The sequence below is a fragment of the Sinocyclocheilus anshuiensis genome, unplaced genomic scaffold (assembly GCF_001515605.1).
Source record: "Sinocyclocheilus anshuiensis isolate Anshui unplaced genomic scaffold, SAMN03320099.WGS_v1.1 scaffold140, whole genome shotgun sequence".
Taxonomy (NCBI): Eukaryota; Metazoa; Chordata; class Actinopteri; order Cypriniformes; family Cyprinidae; genus Sinocyclocheilus; species Sinocyclocheilus anshuiensis.
The window spans coordinates 1,510,230-1,515,939 of NW_015554147.1; the positions used below are offsets into that span (position 1 = coordinate 1,510,230).

Sequence of the window (5,710 nt, forward strand, 5' to 3'; positions counted from 1 at the left end):
CAAGCAGTGATTGGCCAGACCTATTACTATGAATGAATGACGTGGCATTAGAGTCTTTCCAACAGTCTTTCCTTGCGCTTACAGCTTCATTTCTTCCTTGACTTCACTCTCCATTTTACTATGGGGTGGATGTAGCTGGTCCACTGGTAGTTGCCATATCATGTCACTCTGTATTTACATAAAGCTGAACTGCTTTGTTGCATTGCCAACTGCCGTCTCAAACTCTCATTCAAATAACTTTTGGTAGCTTTGTCTGCAAATCAGTGTCAATATAAATGCACTTTATGAAAACAATTTGTGTCACTTATTTATTTATTTATTTAGTTTCAACTACGGCCATTGTGGAAACTCTCTTTAAAAACACTTCACACTCTCAATAGTTTATTTAATTTATCTACTAACAATGTTCAACAGTGAGTTATTGTCTTTGTCTTTTTTTCTGAAAATCATGAAAATGTTTCCAACACATCTCAAATGATGTACTGAAAGTCATGAAAAAAAGTCATGTCATGAAAATTAAACTTTGAAGTATTTTTGGAATAAAGTGACAAAATTGTTTGTCTTCAGGCAAATTTCATAGTATTTAATGTATTCTGAATTAAATGAAATTATGTTTGCATAATTTGTTTGCATAATATGTTTGTGAATAAGGATAGTCCCTAACTGTAAGGATATAAAGTAGGAATTCAGTACCCAACTGTATCATGAGGAATATAATGTGAGCTCCAATTTGCCATTGTGTTTCTGTACATTTGCATGAAGATTAACTACCTAGAAGCTCATTTTGTTGCTCAGAGGTTGCTAGTTCATAGCTCAGGAGACCTAATGATGTTCTCAGTTATGTTTATTTAAGTCATCAACTTCTTGGAACGTGGATAGCAGCTCAGATTATTTGGTTAAAATTAATGATTTGTGACTTTTAATTGAAGACTCTGGGGAAATCTAAGCAGTTTGTTGAGGTAAGTGATACTCAAGAATAGAGACAAGTGAGATTATTACACTCTCAGGAAAAAAAGGTACAAAAGCTGTCACCGGGGTGGTAATTTTTCAAAAACGTACATCTTTATACCCTATTTACCCCTGAAGGGTTCATATAAGTACCTTAAAGGTATATATTACTACATATAATGTACAAATTAGTACCTAAATGGTACATATTTGTACCTTGTGAAAAGGTACTGCCCAAGTGAAAGCTTCTGACCCTTTTTTCAGAGAGTGTAGGGTCTTTTTCACAAAAGAAAAATATGAGAAGCAAAACAAAAACATACTACCAAATTGTTGTCTTGGAGAATCAACTGAGACACAAATCCCCATCTGTAAGTTTTCAGATCCAGACTTTGGGTTTTCTGTGCATCAGTCTGCCCAGTGTAACAGAGTAATAGTGTAATAGAGTATCCAGTGTATAATGTGGGGGCAGAGAATGGAGGCAGGCCTGGCGGCGGAGCCTTCACTCTGATTGGCTGCAGCAAAAAAGGGCTGTCACAGAGAGGGCCGGATTAGAGGAGGTGGGGGAGGTGCTTCGCTCGCTCTGTACCTTTCAGCTGCAGATCAGAGCACAACGCCGAGAGATTAATACTGTTCACAAGCCCCGAGATGTAAGGAAGATGGAAGAGAACCGCGAATGTGTCTGTGCAAGAGACAGAAACCTGATTTAGGGTTGCTCTGCACTGGGTTCTTCTTCTAGGAGTGCCTCAGGGTAAGGACTCACTGTCCCTTGTCTGTCTCTTTTAGGAGTCTCTCTGATCCTTTGAGGCATGGACTACATATCATTTCAACCTTCCTGGGACTCTTCCTCTAAGATTTCGGAGCTTCACTACTTCTATGTCACTACTGAATTAAGTAAATTTGTGACATCATGTAAACTTCATTGTACAGACGGTCAAATGTTCTTGGTTTTATTGAAGCTAAAGCTTTTCGTTAGATAATCTCAAATCATGCTGCAGAATATGACCATCAGGTTTTACGTTGTAAAATTAATAGACATTCTTATAATTTCCATTTAAAGGTCTCACTCAAATCGTTATGCAGATAATATAATTTTTCTGGAAAAAAAGTTTAAAATAAATCTTCACGTTCTCACAATTAGGCGCTGATTTTGTGACCCCTAATCTGTGTATTCCATCAGTAGTGAGCGCATTGTAACAAATTTATTAAAATGACATGCTTTAATTGCACATAACTCATCTTGACGCCAGCAGCCACTGGTTGTCACATTAAAACTTTCTGCACTTGTGGCCGAAGATGACCGCTTTTTAACCACGACTGTGTGAGGGAGGTGTGTTTGTGTGTGTACGGCCATGTGATGGGCTGGTCTCTGGATACTGAAAAGGTTACTGCTAATTAAACCACTCCCCGTTTCTAAAAGAGTGAGAGATATTTGTGTCACGCACTGATTCTATCAGACTTGAGAGGGTTCATTCGAGAGTTCCTTCAGTCTTCTCTGCCTTTCTCTCTTTCTCTCTCTGTGTCTTTGTGATCATGCACTGAAATCATCAGTTCGTAGGGCACACCTGTCTCTCAAATTCACTCACTTGTGTGGATCTAACCAGACTCTGAAGCTGGAATTTTGAGATGGATATTGAGAAGGATATTGGGATTGCCGTATACTTCATTTAACGCTGAACCTGCCACACAAGACAAGGTGAAAAAGGGTAAGAACTTTTGTTGTACGGCCATGTGATGGGCTGGTCTCTGGATACTGAAAAGGTTACTGCTAATTAAACCACATTTCTCTCCACTGAAGCACAAAATGTAGGACTCCCTGTGATCTTCCCAGCAGCTGTGATTCTCTTAACACACTTCAGTATCTCTCTCTCTCCACTCACACATCTGTATATCAGCGTTTAGCAATCTCACACTCTCAGCACTCCACAGAGCGCCGTCCCTGTTTCACTTCACACAAACTGAGCGATCTTCAATCAGTGTGTGGGAGTGTTTATACACTCAGGGAGGGGTTCATGTGTGTGTGTGTGTGTGTGTGTGTGTGTGTGTGTGTGTGAGTGGACGCTCAGGGGAGAGATCGTGACAAATTGTGTGTGTTCGTGTGTGAAACGGGTGGGTTTCTCCTCTTTTTGTCAGTGACAATAAGCTTGTGAGAGTCAGTCAGTCAGTTACTTCAACCTTTCCAATCTTTCGCATGTATTTCTGTTTGAACTTTAAGGTCTTTATTGTAATTGTGCAGGTACAATGACATTAGAATTTTTAGTGCTCCACGAAATCGCTGCAATTACAGTGAATATGAAATCAAAACAGACCCAATTTACTTTCTTAATACACGTAATAACGCTCTTATTGTGAAAGATTCATCTGTGCACATTATTCCAAAGGAAAACATGGTTTGTCTTTGTAATTTTTCTTCAAAAATAAATGATTTAGCTTTTCTGCTGATGTCATTTGGACCATGTGAACTGGATAATGTTAACCAATAGCCAAATGCATTAGTCATTGTTGTATTAAATTCAGATTGGGTCTAGCTCGATTCCTGTTTCACTAGGAAATGCAATTCTGTGTTATTTTATTAGCATTGAAGTATTATTATAGCTTTTGATAATTACATTTTTATTTTTTATTTTCAATTTTCATTTTAAGTTATAATAATTTTGTTTTTGTCATTTTTAGTATTTTTAAAGCATATGAATATAGTTTTTTTTATTCAATCCTTTTAGTTGTAGTTAATTATATTAACCCTGATTAATTTTGATTTAAAATGTAGTAGATAGAGAAAAATACTTAATATACAAAAAAGAAAAATACCTCAATAAACAAATATTGAAAGTTTTAAAAAGACATTTTAAATTAAAAGAAAAAGATGTTACTATATATATATATATATATATTAGGGCTGGCCTGTGAAAGTACACTTATTTACTTAAAATACATATTTACACATTTAACATTACTTAATGGGTAGAAAATTGAATACACATTAAATATTTTATTATTTGGTTTTGGCTTTAGTACAGTGACAGTATAAAAGTTATAAACAACCTGTCTTTATAAATTCATGCTTATTTTTCTTATATAAATGAGTCTTATACGTTAAAATTAGTGCTGTCAAACGATTAATCGCATCCAAAATAAAAGTTTTTGTTTACATAATATGTGTTTACTGTGTTTATTTATTATGTTTATATAAATACAAACACATACTGTATATATTTCTAAAATATTTACATGTATATACATTTATATATTTATATTATTATATTTTGAATTATATATAAATATATTTAATATATAAACATAACATATTTTTCTTAAATATATACATGCATGTGTTTGTATTTATATATACATAATAAATATGCACAGTAAACACTCATACATTATGTAAACAAAACTTTTAATTTGGATGCGATTAATCACGATTAATCGTTTGACAGCACTAGTTAAAATATGTAGCTGTCATTGTATGTCATTATATTTAATATTTTAGTACAGTGACAATATAAAAGTTATCTGTCTTTACAATATCATACTTCTATAAATGGGTCTTATACATGAAAATATGCAGATGTCATTATATTTAGGAAGGGTGTCCTCACAAAGAGATCATCATATTTGGGGATCCTCAGCATGAAAACTTTTGACAACCCTTGTAGTAGAGTATAGTAAAGCAAATGTTACATCACTGCAAAATATTAATGTGGTGATATGATAATGCAAACATAATATCATATTGTCTTGTCCTAATTTCACATCTCATAAAGTTAACGCTACATATCAAAGCTCATCAATCTCTCGGTCACTGTATATATATCCATGTCTTCAGCGCCATTGCTACTCATTTTCTGAGGTCACTTCTGAGCAATGCTTCATGATATACGAGCAGGAGAATGCAAAGTAGTTTTAAAGGCTTCCTCTGAGCCGAGCCAACGCTTTACTCTTCCTGTAATAGTGCTGACACGTTTCTGCTGGTTTTGTAGGACATTTACACTCATTTTATAGCCTGTTGGAACGACGGTGAGCAGTGACAGTACTAAGCACAGTCTCATCGCTCATTCTTATGTCTCTGAAGTTGTCGTCACCTCGGGTTGTGAACGGGCTCTGTTTGTGATCGTGATGGTGGCCACCAACTGTGCGCACACACATGGCTGAAGCTTGGCTTAGGATGATTAGATACCCACTCTTTATCCTTCTGAACCACACACACATACACATGCACAAGGTCTGACAGATGGCCTTCCTTGAGAGAAAGACAGTGATCCTTTATCACCTTGTCCTTTGTAGTATCAACAGCGTCGTTTGAAGAAATGAAACAGGCTCCTTGATTGCACCAAAAGGGCAGTTTGCTGACAGAATTGTAAGGATAGTGACCCTCCAGAGCAACGCCGAAACAGTATGTTTCTAATTCAAATCACATTTTCGCATTCAAATAGCTCCTTCTCTGGTTATTCATCTGTTCTTCCTTCATCTTTCTCCCTTTGTCACTCTCAGTAAATGTCATAAATTCAGTGTGCTTCACCTAAATATGGGGAAATTGATTCACTGGTGGATGCAAGGATGCAACCAAATAGTCAAAACTGGGGTTGAAGAGACCTGGGACGGAGAAAAGTCAAAAAAATTTGAATGAAAAATATAATAAATTATATTTTGTTTACTTCATGGAAACTGCAAAATACCTAAATATCTAAAAAGATAGATGATGGATGGATTGATGGACGAATGGATAGATAGATAGATAGATAGATAGATCTTATATCTGATAGAT

The 5,710-nt window shown here is 35.7% G+C and overlaps 1 protein-coding gene across 4 annotated transcripts in view; it reads left to right on the forward strand.

The window, feature by feature from the left end:
* LOC107670633 (glycosyltransferase-like protein LARGE2) overlaps positions 1-5,710 on the forward strand; it is a 134,315-nt gene that overhangs the window by 58,059 nt on the left and 70,546 nt on the right. Inside the window, exons 1-2 of one of the 4 annotated variants that reach the window (XM_016463300.1) lie at positions 1,567-1,696; positions 2,497-2,651. The exons of 2 other annotated variants lie outside the window; for them this stretch is intronic. The gene's annotated coding sequence lies outside the window, so the exon portion shown is untranslated. Of the gene's footprint in view, positions 1-1,566; positions 1,697-2,496; positions 2,652-5,710 lie in introns of those variants that run through there. One more of the 4 variants, XM_016463301.1, reaches the window with a different exon arrangement.